The following is a 22,112-nucleotide window of genomic DNA, read 5'->3' as shown; positions in this document are numbered from 1 at the left end:
TGAAGCTATGAATATTGGCTATAAATCAGTATCCCAAATGTGTTTGCTCCTGGAGTAACACCCACCAGATAAAAATCTACATTGAAGCCAGACAGCTGTGTGTTGATGGCCCATTAAAGACACTTAACTCTCACAAAGGGCCATAGAAGAAACTCATCCTGACCAGTAAGTCTTCCTGTGGAGACCTTAGCACAGATACGGCCAATGGCTGCCCCTGTGAGTCAGATACCATGTAAGGACATGTGATATGCTCATGTGACCTTGGACTCCATCTTGTGCCAGTAACTTTCCACAGACAGGGTTTACAAGGCCTGGTCTACGTGAATAACGTAGCTGAAGTCGACGTACTTAGATCTAAGTGGTGAGTCAACAGCAGATGCTCCCCCATCGACTCTGCCTGCGCCTCTCGCTCCGGTGGAGTACTGGAGTCGACGGGAGAGCACTTGGCGGTTGATTTATCGCTGCCAGTTGATCCTGCGGGTAATATAGACAAGCCCTAAGCTTTGTTTGTGACACTAAAATCCCAAGCACATGGCAGAGGATATAAAAGACCTTTGAAACATCTCCATGTTGCCTCTTTCCTGCTCTGAGTCTCTGGACTGTGGATTTACAACTAAAAGGAGCATACTGGACTATGGACTGAGGGGCTTCCAATCTTTTGGAAGTTACCAGAGACTTTACAAGACAGCAGTCTATAACATCACTGCACAAACCTGATACAAGAACATGCATCATACACATACAATAATAGTAATTAACCATTTTAACTCTTCTTTATTAATAAACCTTTACATTTTTTAGTTACTAAAGGATTGGCATCAGCATGATTATTGGGTAAGATCGGAGTTATATATTCACCTGGCTATGTGGCTGATCTCTTGAGATCAGAAGAGTACTTTGTTTGATTAAACTGGTTTTCAATAACCATTCATCATAAAGTCTAGTGTCTGGGCAGTGAAATAAGGGCTGGAATGCTTAAGGAGACTGCATTTTGGGACTTCTTGTTAACCAGTGTGGTGAGACAGAAGTTTACTGTTGTTACTAGCTTGGGGTCATCTAATGATAGAATAACCACCAGTTTGTGATGAGTCTGCCCTATTTCTCAGCCATTTGTCGAGAATCTGATACACTCAGCTGTGATGGTTCAGATTTTTAATCACCATGTCAATTAAACCTGCTCAGGTGATTGCCTCAGGGCAGTTTTTTGTAGCCCCAGCTGCAGGGTGGAAGGTGGTCAAACAAGCTGGACATTTTGCCTTGCCTCACCTCATGAAGGCATGGACAATCCCACTCCATTAATGGCTCTCCCAACACTGACGTGCCGACTTTCACAAGAACTAGATCCAACGTACAGCCATAGCACTTAATTCCCCTAGTAATTCTAGCCCTTAAGGGATGGACTTAATGAGCCAACTGGCTTTTCCCTGTCTTTAACTTTGGTGCCTTAAATTTAGTGTTTCACATATGAACACACTCATTTGAAGTAACAGCTGTAATTAAAATGTACAGCATACTTCTAAATAATACCCTATTGTTCAGCAATGTCATGGGCAACCTGGAGGGGTTTGTATTTGATTGTGATTTGCAAAAATGGTCCAGTATTGTGAAAGACTTGAAAAACTTGTGGCTTTCTACTCAAATCCAGTACTAAGGCATAACACACCCACCCCAGGGTGCGAGGTCCTAGGCTCATTGCCTCCTTCCCCCTAAACCAGACTCACTCCAATACACCACAGCTACCCAGACAGTCCTACTGCCACTCACGAGCAACAGCACCCTCTAACCCACAAGCAGCCCCAGCATAATGTACCCCTCCAGGACTTCCCTGCACCCATGAGCCCCAATAGCCACCTGCACTTTTGCCTCCACTTACACTTTCAGTAGTGCCCATAGCACCAGCTCCCACTGGCATGACCCCCATCCCTAATTCGGCAGGACAGTCCTGAAATGCAGGTTCAAGCCCCAGTTCCAGGCTGAATGACTCCAGGACAGCATTCCCTGCGGCACCACGCTGCGCCTGCCTGAGTCCCAGGGAGCCTAGGCTGGTCTGGGGAGCCCCAGAGTACCAGACTCTCCCACCTGCCGTGGGCAGCATATCCTGGGGGGTGGGGATATGGGCCAGGGGTTGCTCTTGGGCCCCCTGCCCAGGGCAGGTGGAGGGCCCAGAACTCCCCACAGCAGCCTGGGCCCCCTGGGTAGCTCTTAACACTACATAGCTCCAGCTTTTGGCCTGGCCAGGGGGCGGATCCTCAGGGGGAAGAGGAAAGCAGGGGGCAGGGCCACAGAGAAGAGTGGGGCTCCTGCATGTGTCCCATTTTTGCATTTTGAAAAGATAAACCCTAGTTCACCTAGTTCCCACCTACGCAACTACCCTTCCAGCCACCCTCAAACATTCACCTACCAAGTTTTGGGCAGCTCCATGACCTATCACAGCCGCTGTTCGAGGTAAGGCATATTGACCATAAGCTTAAAATTTATGCTTGTATATTTTCAAATAACTTGCATATAAGTTAGCACATTAAGTTATTTGAATGAGATCTCCCAGGAGGTTAAAGCATGTTGACAGGTCAGGGTCTGTGGGAAAGCTTGCCCTGCTGCTGTGCTGTTGATAAAGAAGACTTCATTCACCAGTAGTGCTGTTAATCTAACACCTTCCTGCAGCAATATACATACAGGAATTTTTTTAAGTGATGTTTATGGCTAAAAGCAAATTTGTGAATATGCAGATTAGCTAATTCAATAATCTGAAAGGCCCATCTCATGAAGTTGCAAAGAAAACCTTAGCAATATGAGTGTATAAATTAAACTTAAGTTTGCAGGATGAGAGCCTGAAAAAGTCTGTGCATGAATTTTGGTGCAAGAACAAATCACTCTCTTCTTCAGGCAGTGTGCCAACCAGCTACCAACAGCTTCCTTTTAAACAAACTTAACATTTTGTACTGTGACAACGGTTTGTGTACCTCTGAATGCCTGAGCAGATCAAGTGTGCATTTCAGCTTAATGAACCAGATTCAACCTTCTATCTAGGCTTTTCTCACACTATTTTTTTAAATTTCCAATGCATTTTTCTTTTAGACGCACTTCTAACATAATATTATAGTAAAACCGAACTGGATACTAAAAAAATTAGGCACTACATACCAAGAGACAAAATAACATGGATACGAAGACTATAAGTCTAGGTTTTGGGTAAAAGGGAGTTTTAAAGTTCTGCCTAAAAATTCTAATTCTTCTATTTAAGATTTTATGGTCTTGTTACGCTGAGGGTTGAGCAATCACACCGCCTCACTGAAGCAACTGGGCATGATAGCTGCCTTGCATTCAGGCTAAATGATGGAACAATTACATGCCACTTTGTTTAGCAATAGTTGAAACAATGGAAAACCACTGCCCGAGGATCAGACTGCATGTGGGCAGTGGCTGAACCATGTAGTCCAGGGGGTTTCCCAGGAGTCTGATAACTAGTCCTATTGGTAAGGACTTCCCCCCAGCCTAAGGGGAGGATCCACAGGTCTAGGACACTAAGAAATTCCGTGGGACAACTAATGAAAAAAAACAGGAGCGGGAGTGAGGTCATAGGGCTAAACGAAGGGAACTCGATGGGGACAATAAGCAGAGAACCCCAGACAACGCCCACTGCTTCTCGAAGGCGTCAATGGAGCCAGTGGACATTGCCCAAAGGAACTCCGCCCGGATGCGTGAATGGACAGAGGAGCAGAAACAGGCCCCACAGTCGCAGGAAATCCCATCGACCAACTTCCTCTCCCTGGTGTTGTAGATGGCTAGTTTGGCCAGGGCTAAGAGGAGGTTGATAAGGAGATCCCACGACTTCATGGGGCCACTAGTGCTGGGGTCGGGGACTGATTTGACTACAGCTGTGTCGGTGAGAGAGAAGCAAGGGAACCACCACAGAAGCACACAGAGAAGGCACCAAGGAAGCCACAGAGATGCACTGGTAGCACGACTGTGAGAAAAGCTAAGAGAGCTTTTGGGTAAAGTGCTGCCTTGAAAGAGGCTTGAAACTGTGACTAAAGAAAATGCCTCCTGCTGTTTGATTCCAACTATGTTCAGGAAAACAAGGTTGTACTTTTTTTGAAAATAAACAAACAGGACTGTGTCAAAAATACCAGACACCATCAATTTCTCTTCACAGAAACATGCAAAACCTTGGGGGGAAAAAAATCTAACCACTCAATCCAAAAGGGATAACAGTATATCATCAGTATAGGGTTTTCTTATTATACAACTACATTCAACACAAAACCTCTGGAACCCAGATTATTTCCACCCCAATTATCCAGAACTCTCAAAAAGAAAAAAAACCCAGTAATAATGCACTCAAAATCATTAAGCACTTAAGCCTCCAGAATTTGAGTGCTGCAGCCTCTTTCCTGCAGAGCTTGCACATTGCAGGCCTTTGACCCTAGTAGCATCTGTTTAGCTTAAACCTTAACTATCCAAATGAAACAATGTCCCTTCTCACCCATTTTCACCTTCCCTTTATCTTCAGATGAGAGGTTGTGCCATACTACACTGGTTACCTATCTCCACAGTCACGCCGTCTTTCTAATGTCTTCCAAGTGAAGTATTTAAGGATCTGACAAATCCACAAAAAGCAAGAAAAAAATAATCAAAGTTATGGCTGAAATTCCATCTCTGGATCTAAAATCCTCACATTTAGGTTACAGCTGGGTTTGCTCACCAAGCGGCCAAACTCTGTCCTCCTTTATGCTCTTTCAATCTCATCAACTTCATGGAGTATAGCAGAACCTCAGAATTACAAATACCAGAGTTATGAACTGACCAGTCAATCAACCACAAACCTCATTTGGAACCTGAAGTTCACAATCAGGCAGCAGCAGAGACAAAAACAAAACAAAACAAAAAACAGAACAACAACAACAACAAAAAAGCAGATGCAGAACTGTGTTAAATGTAAACTATTAAAAAAATAAATAAAGGGAAAGCAGCATTTTTCTTCTGCATAGTGAAGTTTCAAAGCTGCATTAAGTCAATGTTTAGCTGTGAACTTTTGAAAGAACAACCATAATATTTAGTTCAGAGTTAGGAACATTTCAGAGTTATGAACTTCCATTCCCAAGGTGTCTGAAATTGTGAGGTTCTGCTGCAGTTACAAGCAAGGATGGAATTGGCTTTCAAAACCCAAAGCAAAGTTTTTGCTACACTTTCAATATTCAGCACAGGAAAGTTGTAGCTTGCAATTATGCATATCCATTAGCCAAAAAGATGACTCAGAAGGAGACCACCAGTGCAGCTGTTACTAATATGATCCTATAGCAGCTACTGTACTGCTGTCTACCGAGACGTTACATCCTCCCTTCCTGCAACTCCTGCACGGTTCCCTGAGCAAGGCCCATTTGCTCCTACATTTGTATTACATATCACATTAATAAAAAAAACTTATTATATTTAGTGCTGAGTCACTGAGAAGATATGCTTCATTAGTGGGATTGTTTAGATACACAGTCTACCAAGTTGATTAACTGCTGAAATAGTTTAGCCAGGAATAATTTGTTAAAGAGTAAATACAAGTTTTAAAATACAAATAAAGTCTTAACACTAAAGTTACTAACGAACTGTTCTTTTAAAAGTGTACAGTATAATTACTAGGTAAGAAACTCACTGAGTAAATAGTAAGTCTTCTAAATCCTTAAGCATATCAGCCTTGTCTTTTTGTTGGGCAAAGTCTGATTCCCACAGCCACCCATCACGCAATGAAGTTAAACCTCGGCTATGTTAAGTTTACTGATGTTCTCATGGAAGAAAAGGGAACAGTCCTTGTGGTATAGTTGTAAGTGTTATAACTTGGTGCTTTACATTTGCAAAGCACTGAACAAACATTAACCAGCTAATCATTATGTTTGCTTGCCAAAGATAAACTAGCTATAGGAGAGGATATAAGTGACCTTGCACTGTTGTATGTCTATTGGAGGCAGGTTGTGTTATCTCCACTAAAACCAGAACTGCAGGCAAGCTGAGCAGCAAATTAAAATTCCTGGTATTTTCAAAGTCAGTGACTCATCATTTGGAGAGAAAAGGAGTGGAAGGTCTTGTCTACAACAAAGTCAGCTCTTGTTGACAAAACAGCTGAGGTGTACATATTACAGTGCTCCTCCCACCGACAAAACTCTCCTGCTTTGCCGACAAAATAAAACCACCTCGACAAGAGGCGTAGAGCTTATTGTGGTAAAGTTAGATTGACAAAGTTTCAGTGTAGACACTACGCTTGGTTATGTCACTGTAAATGGCCTCCAGGAGGTATATCACAATCTCTGGTGAGCAGTTTGAACTCCGCTGCCATGCACCCAGGTACACAGGAATCTGCCCCTCCCTCTTTAAAGGCCTGGGAATTTTTTTAATTCCACTTCCTGTTTGCTTGGTGTGGAGCGCTCACATTACATCTTCCCAGCTGACCATGGCAACTCCGCACAGTGAACGCTCTCCTGCTTGGAGCACACCTGAGTTGTTAGATCCGTGGGCACTGTGAGGTGAGGATGCTGTGCAGTCCCACCTTTGCTCCAGCTGTAGGAACTTCAATACCTACAGGCAGTTTTCTCGTGGCATGTTGGATAAGGGCTACAAATGGGACACACCTCAGTGCCATGCGAAGACCAAGGAGCTGATGCAGGTGTACCAGGGCAGCTCTCAATTTGGTGTCCTTGAACAGCAGTGCTGGGGAGAGCACTGCACACTGTTCCAGGAAGGTGGCTTTCCGCATCCAAAAGTTCTGCAGCCACTGCTCGTCATCTCGGACCTGCATAATGATGCGACCCCACCACTCACTGCTCATTTCCTGAGCCCAATAGAGACAGTCCACCATGTGCAGCTGCCCCAAGAATGCCAAAAATAAAACTGGTGTTGTTTCCTTCCATGGCACACAGCAGGGCAGGCACCACAGATTCCTGTTCAGAGATCACGATATACTACATGATTAGCCATATTGTGTTCATAACACTGACCACAAGAGTAGAGAGCAGTGCAGGATCCATCCTTTCAGGCAGAGATGGCAGGCACACAACGAACAACGGCCACTGAAAAAATGGCATGAAACATCATTGGAAGCCCATGGAATGATGGGACAGAAAAAAATGCATCATGAGACGTTGAGCCTGCACCTATGATGCGCTGTGGTCCACTCCCCTTCCCACAACTCCTAGCTGCAGAAAGTGGGGAGCTGGACAGTGGGATAGCTACCCACAGTGCGCTGTTCTCACTGTTGATGCTAGAACACCAACTGTGCACACATTGCACGGACAGAAAGAGTGTTGGGTGAACATGCACAAGTGATGCAATTATAGCGGTCTCCGATCGTCAGCATGACATAACTCTGTAGTGTAGACACAGCCTTTGAGATTGGCTAGATAAGTGGTTCTCAAACTTTTGTACTGGTGACCCCTTTCACATAGCAAGCTTCCGAGTGCAACCCCCCTTATAAATTAAAAACACTTTTTTATATATTACACACCATTATAAATGCTGAAGACAAAGCAGGATTTGGGTTTCAGGCTGACAGCTCGTGACCCTTCATGTAATAACCTTGCGGCGCCCTGAAGGGTCCTGACCCCCAGTTTGAGAACCCCTGGGCTAGATGAATGACTGTGTCACAGCCAACCCAACCACCAATAGATCATGCAGGACTTCATAAGAAAGCCTCAGAACACAAACGACTATTCCTTTCCTTGAGTGAGAAGTATGATGGAGTAGTCTGTATGAAAGACAGAGTTTAGAGGAAATGTGTCCATATGAGAAAACATCCTCAAAAGATAAATTATGAATTTGGACCTCTCCCAAAACACTTTTTTTAACGGAAAATCTTACACTCTATGTTCCACTGAAGTATTTCTGAGTTAAGTCATTTCAAGGAGTTTGTGAACTCTGTGCTGAAAGGTGTTATGTACATTAACTTTACGACAAGCCAGATCTGGACTACAACTCTGAGTGACTGTCAACACAATGGAGTGCAGAGAGATTATCACAACAAATTTATACCAAGGAAATAATTTGTTGTTGACACCTCAACATTTAATGGCTATATCAGAAATCCTATCTTGCCAGCTTAACCTGGCCATTGTGGTCCCCCCCCCCTTTCTTTTTTGGTTTGGCGCCGAGTACAATGGCTGACATTTAACATTTTCAGTAACAGACTAAACACTTGCCACAGATGAGGCAGTCACTCTATTAAATGCAAATGAGCAACAATTTTTATGGTGGAAATCAAATCAAGCAAACCAAATAATCTGTGACCATTTTACAAGAAATTTTAATCCACTGTTATATTCTTTGCTGCTCCTTATACCTATATAAACCTTATACTGCTTATTCCCCTCTCCCATTAAAACTTTACAATAATGATGCTAAAATACATTAAACAGAAGAGGCCAGTTAGAGTGAGACACATTTGTTCACATAAAAAACTACATTCAGCCCTTTCATTGGGGAGGAGCAGGGCTTCTTTCATTAACTTTGAACAGAGCTGTACCAACTTGATCTGAGCATGCAGTCATCTTAGTGCTAACTGTGTTCTTTCATCTGCTGTTATGAAATACGTTACTTTGTTAAAAAACTGCAATAGTTGCTCAGAAGAGATCCTGAAGAAACAAGAATGAAATAAAATGAGGTTTAAATCACTGACAGTAAGCTAGAGTATTGGAAACATGTCAAGTCACCTCTCATTGTTTATCAAATCACACATCACTAATAAAGTGACTGGCGATTTCTCTTTGTTTGACAAAGGATGGGGCAGTTTCCACACCACATGTAACTAGTCATTCTCAGTAAGTCAGAACGTGGTTAGACCAGGGGTCGGCAACCTTTCAGAAGTGGTGTGCCAAGTCTTCATTTATTCATTCTGATTTAAAGTTTCGTGCACCAGTAATACATTTTAATATAGAAAGAGACCTTTTAAAACAAGTCTATAATATATAACTAAACTATTGTTGTATGTAAAGTAAATAAGGTTTTTAAAATGTTTAAGAGGCTTCATTTAAAATTAAATTAAAATGCAGAGCCCCCCAGACCAGTGGCCAGGACCTGGGCAATGTGAGAGCCACTGAAAATCAGCTTGCATGCCGTCTTTGGCTCATGTGCCATAGGTTTCCTGCCCTTGGGTTAGACCAAGAATGACCAGTGTATCTATACAAATAAAATATGATTTATCTTAACACTGAGGTTTTATTATGGGCCTTTAAACAAACAAAAACAAAAAAACCCAAACCAACCCCAAATCCTTTTTTAAAAACACTTCCCTTTGAAGTCACAGTTTTCCAATGATCTATCTGTCTTTTCTCCCATTTCTAAGGATTTGGAATACAGTATACATGCAGTCAGAGCATTGTTTTTCTTTGAAATTAACAGCAGATTGTGATCCTATTAATAAAGTGTCTGCTGCTGGATACAAAGATAACTCTTATTTCTACAGAAATCCCTAGTGATGGTACAACACAGATCAAAAAAAACTGATTAATATAAATGGTTTTCAAACTGTGTTCCAGGGACTACCATGAGTCTTTAGGTTTCCCTTGTGGTCCCTAGAATAAACCATTTGTAAGATACATAGTGGGATAGCAGGGGAGGTTTGGAAAGGAGGTGGCCTGCAAAGAGGTTTGCAGAATAAAAAAAAAAAAAAGATAGAGAACTACTGAATTAATGGACATTAACTATGTACTGGGGATGCCATCCATTTGCGAAATGCAGATTTATTAAGGATAGGATTTCCAGAGAAGCCTAAAGAAATTAGGCACCCTACTTCAATTAAATTGCAATGGAACTGAGCGCTTTACTTTCTTAGTCTCCTTTAAAACAAAAGTAAAAATCAATTAAAAAAGGTCAAGCCTTAATACCAGATAGGGCCAGCAAATATCACATATGGATAATCTAATCTGCCCCTGGATCAGGTAAAGGGCATGTTTTGAAGACTTTCAGCAGCAAGTACAACACTATTAAATCATTATTTTCATAAGCTATAGCCGGGACAGCAACCTTTGGCATGCAGCCTGTCAGGGAAATCCGCTGGCGGGCTTGGACGGTTTATTTACCTACAGCATCCGCAGATCAGGCTGATAGCAGCTCCCACTGGCCGTGGTTCGCCGTTCCAGGCCAATGGGGGCTGTGGGAAGCAGTGGTCAACATATCCCTTGGCCCGCGCTGCTTCCCACAGCCCCCATTGGCCTGGAACGGCAAACCCACAGCCAGCGGGAGTGTTGTATCAACCAGGCAAGGTACTAACAAACCTCAATAGGACTTTATTTTTAAGTGGAAACCTCTTTACCAAGTTGCTGCTGCACCTTCTGTAACTCTCACTCTGCCTCCTCAACTCCTCCCACCTCCTTCCTGTTTCCTGTCCTTTCTGACTCCCAACAGCCAGTGCTTCCAGTTCTAATAATCACAAGCACATTTAAACACCACAGGGAGATGCAATTGGCCAAACCTGCGGATGCTGCAGGTAAACAAACTGTCCCGGCCCGCTAGCGGATTTCCCTGACAGGCCACAGGCCAAAGGTTGCCAATCCCTGAGCTACAGGGGTACAGGCAGTTATGCAAACAACTTTTTACACAGTTTTTGTGTAAACACCTATGCAACATGGACCCTTAAAAATCAAATGGGTTAATGTGGTGTCCTGCAACAGCAGCACATGCATTAATAACCATGAGACCTGACTAAATTCTTTGAGGCAGGTACTAAGGGTGTGTTTACACTGCAATAAAACACTTGGAGCTCCCAAACATCTACACAGGAATTTTATAGGCCCCAAGTCAGCTGAAGGTGTTTCACTTCAATGTAGATATACCTTAAGCCCTGGTTTACACTACATAGTTAGGTCAATATAAGACAGCTCATGTCGACCTAACTATGTCAATGTTCACACTACATCTTTGTTCCCACCAATGTAAGTGCCCTACTACACCGACAAAACTCCACCTCCACAAGAGCCCTAGGGCTTATTTCAATGTAGTTAGGGTGACACAGCATCAACGTAGATACTGCATTACTTACATTGGCTACCGGGTGTCAGCTCCAAGCTAGGAAGCCACCCAGGCTACCCACTCAAAGCCCTGCTGCCCCAGCAGGCTCTCAATTCCCTGCCGGGAGCACGGCGGCCAATCAGATTCTAGGTGTGAAACTCCCCGCTGGAGGCAAGAAGCAGTGCAGCTCCTGGCTGAGAGCACGGAGGTGAGAAGCCCGTGGGGGCAACTGGACTCCGGAGCTGAGAGCCCTAGCTCTCAGTCGGTGGAAGCACGCCTGATGAGGACACACACCACTGACAGACAGAGTGTAGCGTGGAAATCGCCACTGCAGTAATTACTTAACCTAGGACTGTAGCGTAGACATGCCCTAAGTGTCACATACATCCAGGTCTCTGCAGACTGTCACCACGCAACTATAATTCACACAGGATTCTCTTAGCAGCACTTTTCTTGTTAACTCGGCAGCACATCTGCTTGCCGGTTTGAGCAACTGAGCATATTACATCCACTCAGTTCTTGACTGGCCTTCTTGATCCCCTTCTTCACTAGAATCACTGCTCAGAGACCACCGTGTTTAATGGATCTCACTGGTGTCAAGTGAGGAGGTAGCCCAACCTTGGTTGTGCTGGAACCTGCTTCTCTGACATCCACCTCAATCTTTTCCTTGCTGCTCTTAATTCCATCCCTTTCCCTACATATTACTAAGGCAAGTATTACTATTCCTACTCCTCCTCTCTACCCCTAGATGAACTTTGCAGTTTGCCTTTGAAGAGGGTAGTTATGTTACAGTATTTTTAAGATAGCTTCCATTATTATGCAATAGACTCGGTATATGTATGTAGCAAGCTCTGGTGAACATTATAAATAAATAAGAGTTAAACATAAGACTGCAGTACCGGTCTCTGCTGACTAGCTCAAATGTGACAAGATGATCATCTCTAAGAATTGTAAATACTGTAAACATTCTCCTAGCCACTTTTATATTACACTATATATAGTACAAATATCCATCCGAGATCACATGGCCTGTTCTTTCAGCATGATAGATGAGCCTCATCTGCAATTAAAAAAAATTGATAAACACTGAGCAACTTGCCTAATAGAGTTCCATGATCATAGATAAACAGATTATCTTCCAAAGTACATACCTACCAGAGGAAAGCAGGGAAAGCATGAGAAGCAACAGAGAACATTCAGAATTTTTGATATCTACTATACCGTAGAGTCTGATAGTCTTGTAGTTTTTGGAAGGAATCCAATTTGAGATTTTGATATGAATTTTGAAAACTATTCTGAGCAGGAAAAACATTGTCTATTTATAGCTGAAGAACCTATCAGTTGTCACGGGGTACAGCTCTGTATCCTCAAACTAAGTGACATAGCCAAATAAAACAAAACACAAACAAAAGAAATATGGGCCCTTGTTCCAAGAACTGATTTTGTCTGGAGTCTTTAAGAGCTCAAGACAATCTTGAAGAGCACTTCAAGATCCCAAAAGAAAGCTAAAAGTTTCATTATCTGTCTGACTTTCAGGAGGTTTCTGACAAATGTGTGCACTGTGGATTGATTTTACGATCTAATACTTGTCAGCCGGTGAATGAAATATATTACAATTAAGAGTTTGGCTTGTGTTGAAAATTTCCTAAGTGAAATGGAGGATAATCCAACTCACAGGCAAGTTACACGTAAGATACATTCACAGTAAAACTGGAAAGTCATTCTGCATGTAAAAGTCTGATTCTCTGGCAGTTTGAGTGCTTGGCTATTTCACCTCATTGCACTTTCCTATCTTATCTATGCTTTGTTAGAGGGCTACAGAAATAGCTCCTGCTTCCATGTAGCCACCACTACTCCCTCCAGAGAAACACGACACAAAGAGTGGCAGCTGTCCAAAGATGGTTGGATCAAAAATTTTAGTATGGTAGGGGCAGAACAATATATATTTGCCATGTGGCTCATCACTTTTAACTGATAAAACACACTAGCCCCCTCCCCCAACACAGTACCTATGCACTAGATTGACAAAATCAAATACAGATTCTAAATTGTAAATGGATTTAAAGTGCTATTATAGTAGAACAGCCTTCTCTCCCTCACCCCTTCATTAAAGGAAGTGGAACTCTCCCCTAGAGTTGGCACTGTAATTAAGGCTAAGATTTTGTCACAGATATTTTTAGTCATGGACAGGTCATGGGCAATAACTAAAAATTCACGGAAGCTCGTGACCTATCCCTGACTTTTACTAAAAATATCCATGACAAAATGGGTAGGAAGGAGGGTCCAGCATCTGCAGTGGCTGAAAGCTCTGGTTGTCCCTCGCCAACACTGCCTGCAGTGGCTGGGTACTCCAGTAGGCCCCCTGCTGAGAAGCTGTGAGGTCCCCCCTCGGAGGCTTGCAGCGCTGGGGTTCCCCTACTGCCCAGCTGCTGGGAGCTCCAGGATCCCCCTGGGCTGAAGAGGAAAAATGTCACAAAGGTCTCTGGAAGTCATGGATTCTGTAACCTCCATTGACATAATCATAGCCTTAACTATAACTACAAATTTACCAGCATACAAAGTGACAAATTCCCTTTTAATATCCAAGTTCCAGTTACCCAGATGGCTTTCTCATTTGCATCTAACCTATTCCTCTAACGTTAAGGGAGAAAACAACCTGAAATAAACAAAATAAATTCGCTCATTAGTGCCACCTATCGAAAAAGTACATGGCCCAAGTGTGGAATATTAGTAGAGTTTCTGAATTTCAGTTTTGAAGTTGGGCATGGGGAACTTCCTAGATTTGCCATAAAACCATAATTTTAGGTACATTTATAGCCCCTAATTCTTTTGAAACCCCAAATATTCTGTGATTTGCACAGAGTTGCCTAGAAACCAGCACTCATTCGTCCAGTTCCACACTACCTTCCACATTCCAGGGCCAGTGGATGGAATACATCCTGTTTGAGCAGGAACCAAATGAGTCAAAACATTTCTCAGCATAAAATGCAAGTGCCACCATCCAAGATATCGGATAATGTGCTACTGGCATTCCCAAAGCTGAAGCCAAAAACTGAGCTTAAAGTGTAATACTGCTTTTTGAATCTGAAAACTAACAATTGAAACCCACAAGAAAGAGGGGACGGGGCAGGATCTACTCATGAAATGTAGCTAGTTTCCAAGAGTTTCATTTTATTTCCTCATTATATCACTGTAGTGGCTGAGAAGAGTTTTCAGAAGCCAATTGAAATGGATCTGGATTCACCTCTCTTAAAGGGTATGTCTACACTACGGAATTACTCCTATTTTACAGGATTTGATTTTTGGCAACAGATTGTATAAAGTTGAGTGCATGCATCCACAGTAAGCACATTAATTCGGCACTGTATGTCCATAGTGCCAAGGCTAGCGTCAACTCCTGGAGCGCTGCACTGTGGGTAGCTATCCCATAGCTATCCCATAGTTCCCACAGTCTCCCCCACCCACTGGAATTCTGGGTTGAGATCCCAGTGTCTGATGGGGCAAAATATATTGTCGCAGGTGCTTCTGAGTACATGTCGTGAGGTCCCCCTCTCCCTCCCTCCACGAAAGCAATGGCAGACAATCGTTTTGTTTTTTCCTGGGTTACCTGTGCAGATGCCATACCATGGCCTAGCAGAAGGCCAACGGGTACTGGGGGTTGCAGAGGGCAGCCCAGGGGTAGGCAAAGGCAGCAGTCCAAACCCAACCTTGCCAGTGACAAGTAGGCTGATACTGCTGTTTGCCCCAAGGCGCGGGGAGCCTAGACAATGACTGGCAGTAGCCTGATACTGAGGCGAGGTGGGGATAGTGAGTAGGGATGCCTCGGAGAGGGTAGACCCTAAGACTGAGGGGTTACTGCCAGGGGGCAGTGCCCCAGATAACAGGGCACCGGGTTCGGAAGTGACGTTAGGGCTAGCAGTAAGGCAGATCATCAGCCTGCAGGGGGCACTCCAGGATGCTGGAAGAGCTAATTCCCTGAGATGACCAGCAGGAGGCATCACAGGGGTGAGTCCCACACACTTACAGGGCAATTCTGTGTGAGAGCTGTTTGTGTTTCTCCTTGATGCAAAGCTGCCCCCTTTGTTGATTTTAATTCCCTGTAAGCCATGTCGTCAGTCACCCCTCCCCAGAGCAACGGCAGACAATCATATCGCGCCTTTTTTCAGTGCAGATGCCATACCACGGCAAGCATGGAGCCCGCTCATCTCAACGCAGCAGTCATGAACATTGTAAACACCTCGCGCATTATCGTGCAGTTTATGCAGAACCAGAACCTAAAAAAACAGGTGAGGAGGCAACAACAGCAGCGCGGCGACAAGAGTGATGAGGACATGGACACAGAATTCTCTCACACCGTGGGCCTCGGTGCTTTGGAGGTCATGGTGTTAATAGGGCAGGTTCATGCTGTGGAACACTGATTCTGGGCCCAGGAAACAAGCACAGACTGGTGGGACCGCATAGTGTTGCGGGTGTGGGACGATTCCCAGTGGCTGCAAAACTTTTGTATGCATAGGGCCATTTTTATGGAACTCTGTGTGCCAGAATACCAAGATGAAAGCAGCCCTCACAGTTGAGAAGCGAGTGGCGATAGCCCTGTGGAAGCTTGCAACGCCAGACAGCTACTGGTCAGTCGGGAATCAATTTGGAGTGGGAAAATCTACCGTGGGGGCTGCTGTGATGCAAGTTAGCCAAAGCAATCACTGAGCTGCTGCTACCAAAGGTAGTGACTCTGGGAAATGTGCAGTCATAGTGGATGGCTTTGCTGCAATGGGATTCCCTAACTGTGGTGGGGCGATAGATGGAACCCATATCCTATCTTGGCACGGAGACCACCAGGGCAGCCAGTACATAAACCGCAAGGGGTACTTTTCAATGGTGCTGCAAGCACTGGTGGATCACAAGGGACCGTTTCACCAACATCAACGTGGGATGGCCGGGAAGGGTTCATGACGCTCGCGTTCTTCAGGAACACTAGTCTGTTTAAATGGCTGCAGCAAGGGATTTACTTCCCAGACCAGAAAATAACAGTTGGGGATGTTGAACATGCCTATAGTTATCCTTGGGGACCCAGCCTACCCCTTAATGCCATGGCTCATGAAGCCATACACAGGCAGCTGGACAGTAGTCAGGAGCTGTTCAACTATAGGCTGAGCAAGTGCAGAATGGTGGTAGAATGTGCATTTGGACGTTTAAAGGGTCGCTGGTGCACTTTACTGACTCGCTCAGACCTCAGCCAAACCAATATTCCCATTGTTATTGCTGCTTGCTGTGTGCTCACAATATCTGTGAGAGTAAGGGGGAGACGTTTATGGCGGGGGGGGGGGGTGAGGCAAATTGCCTGGCCGCTGATTACGCACAGCCAGACACCAGGGCGATTAGAAGAGCACACCAGGAAGCGGTGCGCATCAGAGAAGCTTTGAAAACAAGTTTCATGACTGGCCAGGCTACAGTGTGACAGTTCTGTTCTTCTCCTTGATGAAAACCCATCCCCTTGGTTGACTCATTCCCCGTAAGCCACCCACCCTCCCCCCTTCAATCGCAGCTTGCTTGCAAAGGAAATAAAGTCTTTATCATTTAAAAACCATGTATTCTTTATTAATTGATTATAAAAATGATAAGGTAGCCTGAGTGGGGCGTGGGAGGAGGGGAAGAGGGAAGGAAAAGGCCACTTCAAAGCTTGCTGAATGCCAGCCTTCTGTTGCTTGGGCTGTCCACTGGAGTGGAGTGGTTGGGTCCCCTGCGTTCTTGGGCATCTGGGTGAGGAGGCTATGGAACTTGCGGAGGGGGGCTAAACAGGGGCTGCAGTAGCACTCTGTGATCCTACTGCCATTTCTGAAGCTCCACCAGACGTCAGAGCATGTCCATTTGATACCGCAGTAGCCCCAGCGTTGCATCCTGCCTCCTCTGATCTTGCTGCTGCCACCTCTCATCTCAAGAGTCCCTCCTGTCTTCACGTTCATTGACCACTTTCCTGTACTGTGATACTGTGTCCTTCCACTCATTCAGATGAACTCTTTCACTGCGGGTCGACTGCATGATCTCAGCGAACATTTCATCGTGCATGCGTTTTTTTCACCGCCTTATCTGAGAACTTTCAGGATGGAGGCGGGAGGCTTGAAAAATTTGCAGCTGCAGGAGGGAAAAAAGGGAGAGAAGATACATTTTACTGAACAATGGGTATACTCTTTCATGGTGAACAACACTATTCACATTATACATCACATGTGATTTCAGTACAAGGTCACATTTTGCATCTTCTATATTGAGCGCCTGAGGCTTTGGTGTCAGATATCACAGATGCAGGGTCAGGCAACACAATTCGGGCTGCAGGCAGCCATGGTAAGTCATGGTCTTTCGGCTTCTGCAAGCTTCATAAAAGCCGCGCCTTCCTTTCCCATACAAACATGCAAAGCCCGTTGAGTGCTGCAGTTTTTGTGTTAACGTGTAGCAGCAGAACACAAAGTACACCCCTCCCCCCTTTCTGGGATGATCGCTTTACCCCTCCCCGCACCACGTGGCTGGTTCTCTCCAGAAACCTTCTGCAAAGGCTTTAGAGTACCTCCAGGAGAGCTTCATGGAGATGTCCCTGGAGGATTTCCACTCCATCCCCAGACACATTAACAGACTTTTCCGGTAGCTGTACTGGCCGTGAATGCATCATAAGTCCTCAGGGCAAATTAATAATTAAAAAACGCTTCCTTTTAAACCATGTATTATATATACAAAGGTACACTCACCAGAGGTCCATTCTATGGCTTCATGGTCCAGGATACTGTCTTGGGAGGGTATTTCAGTCAGGGTGAGAAAAAGATCCTTGCTGTTGGGGAGAACGGTGTGCTGCGTGCTCTCCTCAAGGTTGTCGTCATCCTCCTCATCTTCCCCGTCCGCAAAATCCTCAGGCATGGCTGAGAGTACCCCCTCCTCAGAATCCACGGTTGGGGTGGGGTAGTGGTAATGGCCCCCCTCCAGAACTGCCTGCAGCTCAGCATAGAAGCGGCATGTCTCTGGCTCTGCCCCAGAGCGTCAGTTTGATTCTTTTGTTTTCTGGTACGCTTGTCTGAGCTCCTTAACTTTCATGCGGCGCTGTACTGAGTCACTGTTGTGGCCTCTCTCCATCATGTCCTTTTCAAATGTTTTGGCATTTCATCTTTTGGAATGTAGTTCTGATAGCACGGAATCCTCTCCCCATATAACGATCAGATCTAGTACCACCCCTACAGTCCATGCTGGAGCTCTTTTTCGATTCTCAGACTGCATGGTTACCTGTGCTGATGAGCTTGACTGGCCAACAGGAAATGAGATTTAAAAGTTCGCAGGGCTTTTTCTGTACACCTAGCCAGTGCATCTGAGTTGAAAGTGCTGTCCAGAGCAGTCATAATGGTGTACTGTAGGATAGCTCCTGGAGGTCAATGCCGTCAAATTGCATCCACACTAACCCTAATTCAAACCGGCGGAATCAATTTCAGCGCTAATCCCCTTGTCAGGGAGGAGTACAGAAATCAAGTTTAAGAGCCCTTTATATTGAAGTAAATGGCTTCGTTGTGTGGACAGGTTCAAGGTTAATTCGATTTAACGCTGCTAAATTCGACATAAACTCATAGTGTAAACCAGGCCAAAGAGTCCTGAGTAACTTACTAGCTGTTACACTAATATCCCTAGAAGGGTCTTAGAGAGCAGAGCAAGTTGGCAGAGCTGAATTAGAATTTAGTCAGTTGTCTCCTCGCTTCTCCAAGAGCCTGCTGAAGGTGTGTTTGCATCCCTTCGCTTACAGACTCAGAATTAAAGGTCAGAAGGGACCATCATGATAATCTGACCTCCTGCACATTGCAGGCCACAGAACCTCACCCACCCACTTCTGTAATAGACCCCTAACCTCTGGCTGAGTTACTGAAGTCCTCAATTTGGGATTTATTAAGGGAAGGGTTTCTGGCAGAGGATCATTGCTCTTCAATGGATTCACAGGCAATAATTTTTCAGCTGTATACATAACAAGGTGACTGCCCATAGCTTGGGTTTGGGTAAGACTGGTAGAAAAAAAAACTGAAACACTAGAAACTCTAGATTCTTTGGGTATTACTAACTTTCCTTTGTGTAGGCAATTAGACCCACAGTCCCATTTGTCCAGCTGGCCCTAAATCCCCCCGTGTCAGAGGAGCTAAAGGGGAGAGCATGCCCTGTCCCCTCCCCCTGGTCCATCTCCTTCCTCTTGGAGAGGGAGCTCCACTGCTCCCCAGAAGCAATTCTCCCTACAGATAGGTTTCCTGTTCACAAGGCACAGATGGCTCCACCATTCATCTGAATGATGGCCCACAGCTGTCACTCTTGCAAGCTATACTTCAAGCAGCCTCTATAAGCCTGCTTTTCCCCCCAGCTCAGTGAAGGGGTTTAACCCCTTCCTGGCTGAGCCCAGAATGAGGTTCATACACCCTGCCACAGTATCACAAGCCCTGAATTCGCTTCCCAAAATGCATTTCATAGACACCAGTTACACACAGTTTTCTAGAGTGCGAAATGTCTACAGTACAATTGTCCATTTGGGTACATTCTCCGACCCTTCATTTTACCACCCATGTCCATTTGCTAGGATTATTCACACAAGAACAGAGAAAAAATGAAGCTGATGCTTGTTCTAACACATTTCTTCCTCTTAAATCCAGAATACATCAGCCTCGTTGTTACATATTAGCAAGTCCACAGTTACCAAGCTACTCCTCGGTTATCAGCGACTAATGCTGCCATTGATCCTGCGGATTAGGCACCTCGACCTGGGTCTCCTGCATGCTGATATACTGTGATGCTGCTGCACTAAGAAAACTTTATTAAGGTTGCTTGACCTAAATTCTGACGTACCTTTATCATATCTGTCTGCAGGATACACACATTTCTATAACAGAAGGTGCTGATAAAATTTCAAAAACAGAGAACAAACATCAGCTGGCCACTAACAGTTTCACACACCAGATTTTCAACCCTCCACCAAAAATAAATCCATTGCTACTTAAGAAGCTAGAGTAAACAGATGCCCAATGCACCCCCACCTGAAGGGCAAAAAGCTTTGGAAGACAGAGCAGGACCTGAGTTCTAGATATGAGGTCCCATCAATGAAAGTGATCCTACTGCCCACTCACTACAGTTCTATCAAGAAGAGCATTTTAGCCACAGTGTTCTCCAGGGAAGAGATAGGTTGCTGCCACACATGAGGCTCAATAGAAATGTTTTCCTAAAAACTCACTTCTCCCTTGAAGCTCACATATAACAAGAATAAACAACTTAGAAAAATAATATTGCTAATTATTTCTCTTTGCCCCAGTGTCTGTCTACTGTATGAATTTTGTTTAGATTGTAAACTCTTTAGGCAGAAGCTGTGTTTTGGGTCTTATACAGCACCAATTCAGTGAATAAATAGATGCAGGATTTCAATTGCTCCCAGAAACAGATGGGAAATTAGTGATTAGTTTAGTTCCACCCCCTCAAAATATATATTCCATCACCTCAAACACACACATCGGTGGGAGGATGAGGGTGAGGGTGGGAATTTAACAAAAAAAGATTTTCAGTTTTCAATCTGAAGGAGCAGAAATTGATCTCTACGAAATAATTCTATAGACTATTCAATGATATTTAGTGCAAATTCTTAAAAATATGACAACTATGTATCTTTGGATTCTCTCTCCATCATATATGTAACCCAGATTAATTCAGAATATCTTTTTGCCTTCTGCAGTAGAGTACTGATGTTTGTATTTCTTAATCTTACAGAATCTGCTGAAAATGGGATAATTCTTATTGCCAGAGACAGCACAAGGCCTTCAATGTTTTACAAGGCTAAAAAAGTTACTATAAATTTAAGTCTTTTCAAGATGAAAGTATAATCCTTCCAAAATTGGAGACAACAGATGACTCAACCATCTGGCCAATTCCATTAAAATTCTGTCTTGTAAATATAAATATGATGTAATGTATGTGATCCCAGGAGAAAGGGAAGGCATTAGACGTACGTAACCTGCACAAGTGTTCCTTGAATCCGTCTGGCTAGCTATTTGAAAAAGATAATACTCAAATAAGCAGACAGATTTTTTTTTTTAAATGTCCAAGGAACATTTTAAAGACTATTCTTGGAAAACAAATGCGACGAAAATAAGGTTGGGTCACAGAAACTTCCTCAAGACTTTCTCTAGATGTGCTGGGATACCACTGAGAACAGATCCATCCCACCAGAGAAGGTTTCCCTTCACTCCAGTCAGCTAGAGCACAGACCAAGAGTTTGGGCCATGCCCCCCTGCAGTTCACAGACAATAAGATTAACTGACCCCTGGGCTAAGGGAAATGGATTTTCCCAGCACCCAGTATTCAGTCTTTCTGGGAGCCTAAACTCCAAATAAATCTGTTTTACTCTGTATAAAGCTTATACAGAGTAAACTCAAATTGTCTACCCTCTACTATAACACAGAGAGAGATTTGCAAAGCTGTTTGCTCCCCCAGGTGTTAATTACTTACTCTAGGTCAATTAATAAGCAAAAGTGATTTATTAAGTATAAAAAGTAGGATTTAAGTGGTTCCAAGCAATAACAGATAGAACAAAGTAAGTTACCAAACAAAATAAAAAAAACATGCAAGTTTAAGCCTAATACATTGAGAAATTGCATACAGATAAACCTCACCCTTAGATATGTCCCAATAAGATTCTTTTACAAACTGGACTCCTTCCTAGTCTGGGTCCAGTAATCACTCACACCCCCGTAGTTACTGTCCTTTGTTCCAGTTTATTTCAGGCATCTCTTGAGGGTGAAGAGGCCATCTTTTAAGCCAGGTGAAGACAAAATGGAGAGGCTTCCAGGGCTTTTTATATTTTCTCTTGTGGGCGGAAACCCCTTTGTTTGTTCTGTGCAAAGTCACAGCAACAAGATGGAGTTTGTAGCCCCCTGGGCAAGTTACACCTACGATGATTCAGCTTTTTGCAGGCCGATGCCATTGTTTACTTTACGTTAGTTTGAACATTCCCAGGAAAGCTCATATGCGGATTGGCGTCTTCCAAAGTCCAATGTCAGTTAAGTGTTTCTTGATTGGGCACTTACTGAGACTAGTCCTCTCTCAAGAAGCTAACCAAATGCTTCACTGAGGCTACTTAG

The 22,112-nt window shown here is 44.1% G+C and overlaps 1 protein-coding gene and 1 pseudogene across 5 annotated transcripts in view; both read right to left on the bottom strand.

The window, feature by feature from the left end:
• Positions 1–22,112, bottom strand: part of RAI14 (retinoic acid induced 14) — a 156,293-nt gene that overhangs the window by 76,445 nt on the left and 57,736 nt on the right. The gene's annotated exons all lie outside the window — the stretch shown is intronic.
• LOC142047041 (uncharacterized) lies at positions 16,684–18,240 on the bottom strand (annotated as a pseudogene).

Source organism: Chelonoidis abingdonii, chromosome 6 (assembly GCF_003597395.2).
Source record: "Chelonoidis abingdonii isolate Lonesome George chromosome 6, CheloAbing_2.0, whole genome shotgun sequence".
Classification (NCBI taxonomy): domain Eukaryota; kingdom Metazoa; phylum Chordata; order Testudines; family Testudinidae; genus Chelonoidis; species Chelonoidis abingdonii.
The sequence above is the reverse complement of the archived record's forward strand: the minus strand, read 5'-3'. Positions and strand labels throughout refer to the sequence as shown.